The sequence below is a fragment of the Salmo salar genome, chromosome ssa23 (genome assembly GCF_905237065.1).
Source record: "Salmo salar chromosome ssa23, Ssal_v3.1, whole genome shotgun sequence".
NCBI classification, from domain to species: Eukaryota; Metazoa; Chordata; class Actinopteri; order Salmoniformes; family Salmonidae; genus Salmo; species Salmo salar.
This window is the reverse complement of record NC_059464.1, coordinates 37,359,666-37,372,768: the sequence shown is the minus strand read 5'-3', so window position 1 is coordinate 37,372,768 and position 13,103 is coordinate 37,359,666. Positions and strand designations below refer to the sequence as shown.

The 13,103-nt window shown below is 41.6% G+C and overlaps 1 protein-coding gene across 2 annotated transcripts in view; it reads right to left on the bottom strand.

Moving 5' to 3' along the window:
* Nucleotides 1-13,103, bottom strand: part of LOC106584549 (receptor-type tyrosine-protein phosphatase zeta) — a 113,429-nt gene that overhangs the window by 76,445 nt on the left and 23,881 nt on the right. The gene's annotated exons all lie outside the window — the stretch shown is intronic.

The following is a 13,103-nucleotide window of genomic DNA, read 5'->3' as shown; positions in this document are numbered from 1 at the left end:
GAGTAAGATCTACAGCACACAGACCATTAACATAATGCACTCTGGGGGACGTCTGTGGAGTACGTCTGTGGAGTACATCCATGTGTGCTTGTTTACACACACACACACACACACACACACACACACACACACACACACACACACACACACACACACACACACACACACACACACACAATCTCCAGACATAATAATCCCTGCTTTTCACTGTCATTTGGAACTAGTGCTGCAGAATGATTAGGAGGTGATAGTGTATCATTATGATGCCCTACTAGTCCTGTCTGGGTAATGAATTGGAGCCAGAGCTCTCAGGGCCACACTGCCAGGTCATTATGGAAGAGATACTGTCTGTCAGAAACAAAAGTCCTCATTAGCATAGCTAGCACAAAGCAACTGCTCACTAAAGCATAGGGAAACCAAATACACCAAATGTTCTCCTGCAGCGTTAATAACTCCAAATGTTTCCAAAACGCAGGGAAGTCAGGTTGTGACCCCTTTCCCGGAGCGACTGAAACAGCACCCAATGTTCTGGAACATCACTGTGAATGTTGCTGGTCAAAACCAGGACAACTGAGTAGAAGAGGGTGGATTACCTGCTTCACCTTTTGCAACCATAATCAACCTTAAAAACAACATTCCTCCATGCTTTAGCATCTACAAAATATTGTCATCTAAGGGATAAAATAAACTTGTTTTCCTCTATGACAAACAAATTCACTTAAAGTGATACTTCGCTATTTTCCCCCAGAATCAGATGGACCCGTGGATACCATGATTATGTCTCTGTGTCCAGTATGAAGAAAGTTAGAGGTACAATAGTGAGCCAATGCTAACTAGCATTAGCACAATGACTAACTAGCATTAGCACAATGACTGAAAATCTATGGGTACCTGCTAGCATCTGACTCTGGGAAAGTAGATATAGGGCCTTATTGCCAAAATCCCAAAGTGTACCTTAAAGATGCACTCAGTACTCGAAACGTCTATGTAAAAAAAACAGTACGGTTGGGGTCAGCACAATAGTCTGAAAAGGGTCTTAAACCATGACAAAGTCTTGGCCTGATCTGACTCTGGTTGGATGAAGATGAAGAGGCGGCCTCATGCTGTGTTTGCAACGCAAACGGTTATAGTCTTGCATAAAATAATAATTACCTAGGAAACTAGAATAAAGTCATAAATAGCTCTCTTTTCTCATACTCTTCATTTTCAGCTCTATCTGCTGGTCTTCCTCACATTGTTGGACCTCAGTTGTCCATGCCTGTTTAACACTGTGGTCAGCCAAGGGTCATGTTGGCCTTAAACCAAAGTGTTTTCTTTCCAACACAGGGATATCGCTACCATGGCTTCCCACCTTCCTCTCCCTTGCTGATCTGAGAGATATGAGAGTCTAAGGTATTTGGCTTTCGCCTGTCCTATTCTTTCAGCTTTTCATATTATTTTACACATCCTATTCTTTATTTTTTTTCTCTCCCTTTATCTCCCCAATTTCATGATATCCAATTGGTAGTTACAGTCTTCTCTCATCGCTGCAACTCCTGTATGGACTCAGGAGAGGCGAAGGTTTGAGAGCCGGGCGTCCCTCGAAACACGATCCTGCCAAGCCGCACTGCTTCTTGACACAATGCCCACCGAACCCGGAAGCCAGCCTCTAGTAGGAAACACCGTACACCTAGCGACTGTGTCAGCGTGCACTAACCCGGACGACGCTGGGCCAATTGTGCGCCGCCCCATTGGTCTCCCGGTCGCGGCCGGCTGCGACAGAGCCTGGACTCGAACCCAGAATCTCTAGTGGCACAGCTAGCACTGCGATGCAGTGCCTTAGACCACTGCACCACACGGGAGGCAACATGTCCTATCTTTTTACCTTCCCAATTACTTCACCTGCCAAATTATCGTACCTGTCCTATTCTTTTATTTGTGCTATTCTTTAACACTCAGGAGGCAACATGTCCTATTCTTTTACCAGTCTTATTCTTTCACCTGTACTATTCTTTCAGTTCCGTGCGGATGAGGGAAAGGGACAGGGTACAAGGACAGGATGCATGTTATGACCATTGAGATACATCCCCAGTGTCCCTGTCTCGCTGACCTTCTGACACAGACTATACAGAAAGGAATGCTAGCCAGCAATTATGTTTTCCACTACTGTGACGCAAATCAGCCAATTCGTGTTGCTGTATTCTCTCTCTCCCCTCCGGTTGGACATAGTAAGATCTACAACTACTGAACTCCCTATGTCCATCTCCTCCTACAACTACTGAACTCCCTATGTCCATCTCCTCCTACAACTACTGAACTCCCTATGTCCATCTCCTCCTACAACTACTGAACTCCCTGTCCATCTCCTCCTACAACTACTGAGCTCCCTATGTCCATCTCCTTCTACAACTACTGAACTCCCTATGTCCATCTCCTCCTACAACTACTGAACTCCCTATGTCCATCTCCTCCTACAACTACTGAGCTCCCTATGTCCATCTCCTCCTACAACTACTGAACTCCCTATGTCCATCTCCTCCTACAACTACTGAACTCCCTCTCTCCATCTCTCTCTCCCTCTGAATAAAAGAGAAAGGAACTTGCTAAATTATGGACCATCTCTTCAGGGGGAAATGGACTATAGAGTGTGTAAACAATTGCATTGACATGAAACACCTGTCCATTTCCAGCACCAGTTCGTTCAATAGGTGCGATTCTATTACACAATGTGTGTGTGTGTGTGTGTGGTACACTTGGCGGTGTTGTGTTTGCGCGTGTGTGTGAGGTCAAGGGCACCATTCATCTCCCTATTTCCTTTCAACAGAGGATTACAGTCTGGCTCGTCTTACACTTGCTTTGTCTGGTGATTGTCCTTGACCGTGACGAATGGCATTACCTTTCCTTTTTAAGGATCACTGGTGCATCTGTGACTGAAAGAGAACAGGTAAGCTTTCTTACACTGACAATCTTGGGTGATTAACTCATTGTGGCCCAACGCCTCCATTTGTGGCTGTTATGCATGAAAACTACAATTGGCTCAACAAACATTGAGTATCTTTCAAAAATGCATTGTGAGAAAATACTCAACGATGTAAAAAGGAGATTTGATCGTGAACATCTATTTTAAATGACTTCTACAGGTTTTTCTTTATTTTTACTATTTTCTACATAGTAGAATAACAGTGAAGACATCAAAACTATGAAATAACACATACGGAATCATGAAGTAAAAAAAAATGTTAAACAAATCTAAATATATTTTATATTTGAGATTCTTCAAAGTAGCCACCCTTTGCTGTGATGACAGCTTTGCACACTCTTGCCATTCAACCAGCTTCATGAGGTTGTCACCTGGAATGCATTTCAATTAACAGGTGTATCATGTTAAAAGTTAATCCCCCGTTTGGCAAAGTTGGCTGTCTTCGATAGGAAGAAATGGTCTTCACACAGTTCACAACGAGCCAGGCGGCCCAAACTGCTGCATATACCCTGACTCTGTTGCACAGAACGCAAGAGAAGTGACAATTTCCCTAGTTAAATGTTTTTATGTTAGCAGGCAATATTAACTAAATATGCAGGTTTAAAAATATATACTTGTGTATTGATTTTAAGAAAGGCGTTGATGTTTATGGTTAGGTACACGTTGGTGGAACGACAGTGCCTTTTTTTGCGAATGCGCTTGTTAAATCATCACCCGTTTGGCGAAGTAGGCTGTGATTCAATGATAAATTAACAGGCACCGCATCGATTATATGTAACGCAGGACAAACTAGATAAACTAGTAATAACGTCAACCATGTGTAGGTAACTGGTGATTATGTTAAGATTGATTGTTTTTTATAAGATATGTTTAATGCTAGCTAGCACCTTACCTTGGCTTCTTGCTGCACTCACATAACAGGTAGTCAGCCTGCCACGCAGTCTCCTCGTGGAGTGCAATGTAATCGGCCATGATCGGTGTCCAAAAATGCCGATTACCGATTGTTATGAAAACCTGAAATTGGACCTAATTAGATTCGGCCATTCCGATTAGTCGGTCGACTTCTGAGACAGACACACACACAGAGAGAGAAAGAGGTAGAGAGACAGAGAAAGACAGAGAAAGACAGACACACAGAGAGAAACAGACACATACAGAGAGCGAGAGACACACAGAGAGCGAGACAGAGAGAGAGAGAGAGAAAGAGATATAGAGATAGACACACAGAGAGAGACACACACACAGAGAGAGAGAGAGAGAGAGAAAGAGATAGAGACACATGGAGAGAGATACACAGAAAGAGATATAGAGACGGACACACAGAGAGAGACACACAGAGAGAGAAAGGCTACAAACACATCAGTGTGTTGATCCAGCAGAGAGTGTCCAGCCAGCCTTGTGTATATATTGTGTGTACATGGAAACTACGTTTTAACAGGGCTGTGGGTCTGTGAAGCATGGTGAATGACAGGATTAACCAGACACTGGGAGACACTAGCTAGCTCACAGGGCAGGGTCACAGAATTCTACCAGAGCCAGAATGGTTGAGTGACCCAACCCCTACGCCAGGGGTGGGGAAGATAGTAGTGTTGCCCACTTCTGGAAGGTTAGGCAGCCCCTGGCAATGGGTATCCCTTAAACCACTAAATGTTTGGTTCTTCTCCAGTGGTAACTAAAAGACTTAGAGCAGAATATGCTGTTTGATGTAAAGAAGTATCAGCATAAGCGTGTCTGTCTTCCATAACAAACCAACAGACAGGCAAAGGAAGTGGTCAAAGTGGTCACAGGTCTGAACAGACAACCGGCTTCAACCACTACACCCCCTCACACACCCTGCGATCACACAGAACCTGTGCCAGTCATTTCATTGGCAACAATAGCCAATGCCATATCTCAGTTCCCAGGTTGTGTTGAGACAGAAGTGTAGAGTTGCAAATCCTCTATGGAGCAATGCCACCAAGCACACAACGGCAGCCTATCATTCAGCAGGGATTAGCACCGACATAAAAACTAGCCAGTTCTACAATGCATAATTTTGCTTGGGTGGGAAAGAATGATAGATGGTCTTTGGGGATTCCTGTTGGATAGGGTACTGTGTCATGACGTTGCCCTCTTTGGACACAGCGAGCACCATCCCCCTACCTCTGCCTCCTACACCCTGGCTGCTGTGGTCAGAGAGGTTGTAAATTCCTGGAGGAGACTATCTCCTTATGGCCACAGTATAGAGAGAGAGTGAGTTTTCATAGAGAGAACAAAGGAATTTCTTCAACCTCACAGAACTGGAGGTCCGAACAATATTTATGTTCTGGAGAATGTATAAAAGATCGGTGAAGAATCCAGCTACGAACTGGTCCGTTTGGTACAATTTTGTGAAACTCATGAGACAATACGGCCACATTACCATAACGCTGTTTATATAATAGCCTCAGTTATGAGGCTTACATCTAATTGTGGTATAAAATGAATGAATAAGGATGAAGCTATTTGTGAGATGATGGGATGCTATGTAATGATGTTAATGTGAGAGAATTGTATTTCTGTTGAAAGTTTCACTAAGTCATTGGCACACCCCCAGGGGCACAGACAGGACCTGGCGTCATGAGACAGGCTTTTTCTATGTCCCAAATACAAACCCCACAAGGTTTTCTATCACCAGACCAGCTTACCTCGATAACGAGAGGGCCAAGGTTTGAAAGGAGACCAAGCTTACCTCAATTACGAGATGGCTGAAGATTGCCGACCATGCACTTCTCTTGCAGAACTTTTAACCTGTTGGGGATAGGGGGCAGTATTTGCACGGCCGGATAAAAAACGTACCCGATTGAATCTGGTTACTACTCCTGCCCAGTAACTAGAATATGCATATAATTGTTTGATTTGGATAGAAAACACCCTAAAGTTTCTAAAACTGTTTGAATGGTGTCTGTGAGTATAACAGAACTCATTTGGCAGGCCAAAACCTGAGAAGATTCCAAACAGGAAGCGCCCTCTCTGACCATTTCTTGGCCTTCTTGATCATCTCTATCCAAAACGGGATCTCTGGCATAACGTGACATTTTCTAACGCTCCCATAGGCTCTCAGAAGGCGCCAGAACGTTGAATGATGACTTTGCAGGCCATGGCTGAAAAACAGTAGCGCATTTGGTAAGTGGTCGATCTGAGAACAATGAGACTGGGGCGCGCATGCACGAGACTCCACCATGTTTACATTTTCAGTCTTTGAACGAAAACAGGGTTTCCTGGTCGGAATATTATCGCTTTTTTACGAGAAAAATCGCATAAAAATTTATTTTAAACAGCGTTTGACATACTTCGAAGTACGGTAATGGAATATTTTGAATTTTTTTGTCACGAAACGCGCCGGGCGCGTCACCCTTCGTCACCCTTCGGATAGTGTCTTGAACGCACAAACAAAACGCCGCTATTTGGATATAACTATGGATTATTTGGAACTAAACCAACATTTGTTATTGAAGTAGAAGTCCTGGGAGTGCATTCTGACGAAGAACAGCAAAGGTAATCCAATTTTTCTTATAGTAAATCTGAGTTTGGTGAGTACCAAACTTGGTGGGTGTCAAAATAGCTAGCCTGTGATGGCCGGGCTATCTACTCAGAATATTGCAAAATGTGCTTTCACCGAAAAGCTATTTTAACTTGTTATGGCTAGGGGGCAGTATTTTCACGGCCGGATAAAAAACATACCCGATTTAATTTGATTATTACTCCTGCCCAGAAACTAGAATATGCACATAATTATTAGCTTTGGATAGAAAACACTCCAAAGTTTCTAACACTGTTTGAATGGTGTCTGTGAGTATAACAGAACTCATTTGGCCGGCCAAAACCTGAGAAGATTCCATGCAGGAAGTGCCCTGTCTGACAATTTCTTGGCCTTCTTGATTATCTCTATCCATTACAGGGGATCTCTGCTGTTACGTGACACTTCCTACGGCTCCCATGGGCTCTCAGAAGGCGGCAAAAAGCTGAATCGTGGCTTTGCAGGCTCTGGCTGAAAAAAAGTAGCGCGTTTGGATAGTGGCTGGTCACAATACTGTGACACTCAGGCTCGTGCACGAGTGGACTCCATGTTTTATCTTTGAACGAAAACTACCGCTCCCGGGCGGAATATTATCGCTTTTTTACGAGAAAAATGCCATAAAAATTGATTTTAAACAGCGGTTGACATGCTTCGAAGTACGGTAATGGAATATTTAGATTTTTTTGTCACGAAATGCGTCATGCGCATGACCCTTATTTACACTTCGGATAGTGTCTTGAACGCACAACAAAACGCCGCTATTTGGATATAACTATGGATTATTTTGAACCAAACCAACATTTGTTATTGAAGTAGCAGTCCTGGGAGTGCATTCTGACGAAGAACACCAAAGGTAATCAAACTTTTCTAATAGTAAATCTGACTTTGGTCAAGGCTAAACTTGCTGGGTGTCTAAATAGCTAGCCCGTGATGCCGGGCTATGTACTCAGAATATTGCAAAATGTGCTTTCACCGAAAAGCTATTTTAAAATCGGACACCTCGATTGCACAAAGGAGTTCTGTATCTATAATTCTTAAAATAATTCTTATGTTTTTTGTGAACGTTTATCGTGAGTAATTTAGTAAATTCACCGGAAGTGTTCGGTGGGAATGCTAGTTCTGAACGTCACATGCTAATGTAAAAAGCTGGTTTTTGATATAAATATGAACTTGATTGAAAAAAACATGCATGTATTGTATAACATAATGTCCTAGGGTTGTCATCTGATGAAGATCAAAGGTTAGTGCTGCATTTAGCTGTGGTTTTGTTTTTTGTGACATTATATGCTAGCTTGAAAAATGGGTGTCTGATTATTTCTGGCTGGGTACTCTGCTGACATAATCTAATGTTTTGCTTTCGCTGTAAAGCCTTTTGAAATCGGACAGTGTGGTTAGATAAAGGAGAGTCTTGTCTTTAAAATGGTGTAAAATAGTCCTATGTTTGAAAAATGGAAGTTTTTGTATTTTTGAGGAATTTGTAATTCGCGCCACGCCTATCATTGGATATTGGAGTAGGTGTTCCGCTAGCGGAACGTCTAGATGTAAGAGGTTAAAATCGGACATAGCGATTGCATAAAGGAGTTCTGTATCTATAATTCTTAAAATAATTATGTTTTTTGTGAACGTTTATCGTGAGTAATTTAGTAAATTCACCGGAAGTGTTCGGTGGGAATGCTAGTCACATGCTAGTCACATGCGAATGTAAAAAGCTGTTTTTTTATATAAATATGAACTTGATTGAACAAAACATGCATGTATTGTATAACATAATGTCCTAGGAGTGTCATCTGATGAAGATCATCAAAGGTTAGTGCTGCATTTAGCTGTGGTTTTGGTTTTTGTGACATTATATGCTAGCTTGAAAAATGGGTGTCTGATTATTCCTGGCTGGGTACTCTGCTGACATAATCTAATGTTTTGCTTTCGTTGTAAAGCCTTTTTGAAATCGGACAGTGTGGTTAGATTAACGAGAGTCTTGTCTTTAAAATGGTGTAAAATAGTCATATGTTTGAGAAATTGAAGTAATAGCATTTCTAAGGTATTTGAATATCGCGCCACGGGATTCCACTGGCTGTTGAGTTGGTGGGACCCTTGCCAAGAGAAGTTAACCATACCACGTGGTTAAACTCTTAGACTATCGATAATGACAGAATAAGAACAAGTCTTTGATATTAATTACTAGTCTGTAGCTAGGAATTCGGTATCATTGAACGCGAAGACCGACAACCGCCGAAACAGCTATTCTATAACGACATGAATGAATGTCACTCTGAACTATCCATTCTAACCACGACAGAGAGCGAGAGAGAGCGGACAAACTCTCCAACAGAAACAAACTTTTCAACAGAGATCCCGACGACACACTGAGCGAAAATATATATATATTGATTGCAATTATTCCCAAATGAGTGAGCGTTCATGTGCAAAGGATTAGCATTTCAATTGTTATAATTATCAACTCTGTAGTGCCTTCTCAGCTGACCCCCACTCCCCTTTTGTCTAACAAGCCGCCATGCTGGTTTAGCCCACTAGGGCACATTCTCCAATCATTTCCTTGTAACCATATCTACTGTTTGTTATGCATTTCTGTGAATTACCTAGTTAGTAAATAAATGATTTTAAGACAATTGATGTATGGATGACTCATAGTGAAGACTGGGTTCGTGCAGATAACCAACAATTTACAACGTTTGGAATGAGACTAACGTGAGGTAAATTATAATTCATTGAATTGAAGACTAATTGATCAGATATTAAAATATCTGAAAGTTATATCTTTGTAATCTGAAAAAGTACAATCTTTATCCCCATGTGCAGTTGCAAACCATAGTCCACATTTTTTGTGGCGGTTTTGGAGCAGTGGCTTCTTCCTTGCTGAGCGGCCTTTCAGGTTATGTCGATATAGGACTCATTTTACTGAGGACATAGATCCTTTTGTACCTGTTTCCTCCAGCATCTTCACAAGATCCTTTACTGTTGATCTGGGACTGATTTGCACTTTTCACACCAAAGTACGTTCATCTCTAGGAGACAGAACGAGTCTCCTCCCTGAGCGATATGACGGCTGCGTGGTCCCATGGTGTTTATACTTGCGTACTATTGTTTGTACAGATGAACGTGGTACCTTCAGGCGTTGGGAAATTGCTCCCAAGGATGAACCACACTTGTGGAGGTCTACAATTTTTCTTCTGAGGTCTTGGCTGATTTCTTTTGATTTTCCCATGATGTCAAGCAAAGAGGCATTGAGTTTGAAGGTAGGCCTTGAAGTACATCAACAGCTACATCTCCAATTGACTCAAATTATGTTAATTGGCCTATCAGAAGCTTCTAAAGGCATGACATCATTTTCTGGAATTTTCCAAGCTGTTTAAAAGACACAGTCAACTTAGTGTATGTAAACCTCTGACCCACTGGAATTGTGATACAGTGAAATAATCTGTCTGTAAACAATTGTTGGAAAGATTACTCTCTCTCCTGCACAAAGTAGATGTCCTAACCGACTTTGCAAAACTATAGTTTGTTAACTTCCCTAGGGCCGGCGGGACGAAATCGTCCCACCTACGTAACAGCCAGTGGAATCCTGTGGCGCGTTATTCAAATACCTTAGAAATGCTATTACTTCAATTTCTCAAACATATGACTATTTTACACCATTTTAAAGACAAGACTCTCGTTAATCTAACCACACTGTCCGATTTCAAAAAGGCTTTACAACGAAAGCAAAACATTAGATTATGTCAGCAGAGTACCCAGCCAGAAATAATCAGACACCCATTTTTCAAGCTAGCATATAATGTCACAAAAACCCAGAAGACAGCTAAATGCAGCACTAACCTTTGATGATCTTCATCAGATGACACACCTAGGACATTATGTTAGACAATACATGCATGTTTTGTTCAATCAAGTTCATATTTATATCAAAAACCAGCTTTTTACATTAGCATGTGACGTTCAGAACTAGCATACCCCCCGCAAACTTCCGGTGAATTTACTAAAAATGTACTAAATTACTCACAATAAACGTTCACAAAAAGCATAACAATTATTTTAAGAATTATAGATACAGAACTCCTCTATGCACTCGATATGTCCGATTTTAAAATAGCTTTTCGGTGAAAGCACATTTTGCAATATTCTCAGTAGATAGCCCGTCATCACAGTGCTAGCTATTTAGACACCCAGCAAGTTTAGCACTCACCAAAGTCAGATTTAAAAGTTTGATTACCTTTGGTGTTCTTCGTCAGAATGCACTCCCAGGACTTTTACTTCAATAACAAATGTTGGTTTGGTCCCAAATAATCCATAGTTATATCCAAACAGCGGCATTTTGTTCGTGCGTTCAAGACACTATCCGAAAGGGTAAAGAAGGGTGACGAGCATGGCGCATTTCGTGACAAAAAAATTCGAAATATTCCATTACCGTACTTTGAAGCATGTCAACCGCTGTTTAAAATCAATTTTTATGCCATTTTTCTCGTAAAAAAGCGATAATATTCCAACCGGGAATCTGCATTTAGGTAAACAGACGAAAGAAAATAAAGCACGGGGTCGACTCGGGCACGCGCCTAAGCCCATTGTCCTCTGATCGGCCACTTGCCAAAAGCGTAAATGTGTTTCAGCCTGGGGCTGCCTCGATATCATTCAGCTTTTTCCCGGTCTCTGAGAGCCTATGGGAGCCATAGGAAGTGTCACGTTACAGCAAAGATCCTCGTCTTCAATAAAAAGAGCCAAGATGAACAACAACTTGTCAGACAGGCCACTTCCTGTACAGAATCTTCTCAGGTTTTTGCCTGCCATATGAGTTCTGTTATACTCACAGACACCATTCAAACAGTTTTAGAAACTTTAGGGTGTTTTCTATCCAAAGCCAATAATTATATGCATATTCTAGTTACTGGGCAGGAGTAGTAACCAGATCAAATCGGGTACGTTTTTTATCCGGCCGTGTCAATACTGCCCCCTACCCCCAACAGGTTAACAAGAAATTTGAGGAGTAGTTGAAAAACGAGTTTTAACGACTCCAACCTAAGTGTATGTAAACTTATATATCCACAGTAAACGAGTCCTATATCGACATAACCTGAAAGGCCGCTCAGCAAGGAAGAAGCCCCTGCTCCAAAACCGCCATAAAAAAGCCAGATTATGGTTTGCAACTGCACATGGGGACAAAGATTGTACTTTTTGGAGAAATGTCCTCTGGTCTGATGAAACGAAAATAGAATTGTTTGGCCATAATGTCCATCGCTATGTTTGGAGGGAAAAGGGGGAGGCTTGCAAGCCGAATAACACCATCCCAACCGTGAAGCACGGGGTGGCAGCATCATGTTGTGGGGGTGCTTTTCTGCAGGAGGGACTGGTGGACTTCATAAAATAGATGGCATCATGAGGCAGGAAAATTATGTGGATATATTGAAGCAACATCTCAAGACAGTCAGGAAGTTAAAGTTTGGTCGCAAATGGGTCTTCCAAATGGACAATGACCCCAAGCATACTTCCAAAGTTGTGACAAAATGGCTTAAGGACAACAAAGTCAAGGTATTGGAGTGGCTATCACAAAGCCCTGACCTCAATCCTTTAGAACATTTGTGGGCAAAACTGAAAAAGCGTGTGCGAGCAAGGAGTCCTACAAACCTGACTCAGTTACACCAGCTGTGTCAGGAGGAATGGGACAAAATTCACCCAACTTTTTGTGGGAAGCTTGTGGAAGGCTACCCGAAACGTTTGACCCAAGTTAAACAATTTAAAGGCAAATACTAATTGAGTGTATGTAAACTTCTGACCCACCGGGAATGTGATGAAAGAAATAAAAGCTGAAATAAATCATTCTCTCTACTATTATTCTGCACATTTCACATTCTTAAAATAATGTGGTGATCCTAGCTGACCAAAGACAGGGAATTAAATGTCAGGAATTGAGAAAAACTGAGTTAAAATGTATTTGGCTAAGGTATATGTAAACGTCCGAATTCAACTGTACATCAAATCAAATTTTATTGGTCACATACACATGGTTAGGAGATGTTAACGCGAGTGTAGCGAAATGCTTGTGCTTCTAGTTCCGACCGTGCAGTAATATCTAACAAGTAATCTAACAATTTCACAACAACTACCTTATACACACACAAGTGTAAAGGAACGTATGAGAATAATGTACATATAAATATATGAATGAGCGATGGCCGTGCGGTATAGGCAAGATGCAGTAGATGGTATAGAGTACAGTATATACATATGAGATGAGTAATGTAGGGTATGTAAATATTATATAAAATGGCATTGTTTATCTTCTCTAGGGTAGGGGGCAGTATTTTGACGTCCGGATGAAAGGCGTGCCCGTAGTAAACTGCCTGCTACTCAGGCTCAGAAGATAGGATATGCATATTATTAGTAAATTTGGATGGAAAACACTCTGAAGTTTCTAAAACTGTTTGAATGATGTCTGTGAGTATAACAGAACTCATATGGCAGGCAAAAAGCTGAGAAAAATCCAACCAGGAAGTGCGGAAATCTGAGGTTGTTGTTTTTCAAGTGATTGCCTATACAGTATACAGTGACTTAGGGTTCATTTTGCACTTCCTAAGGCTTCCACTAGATGTCAACAGT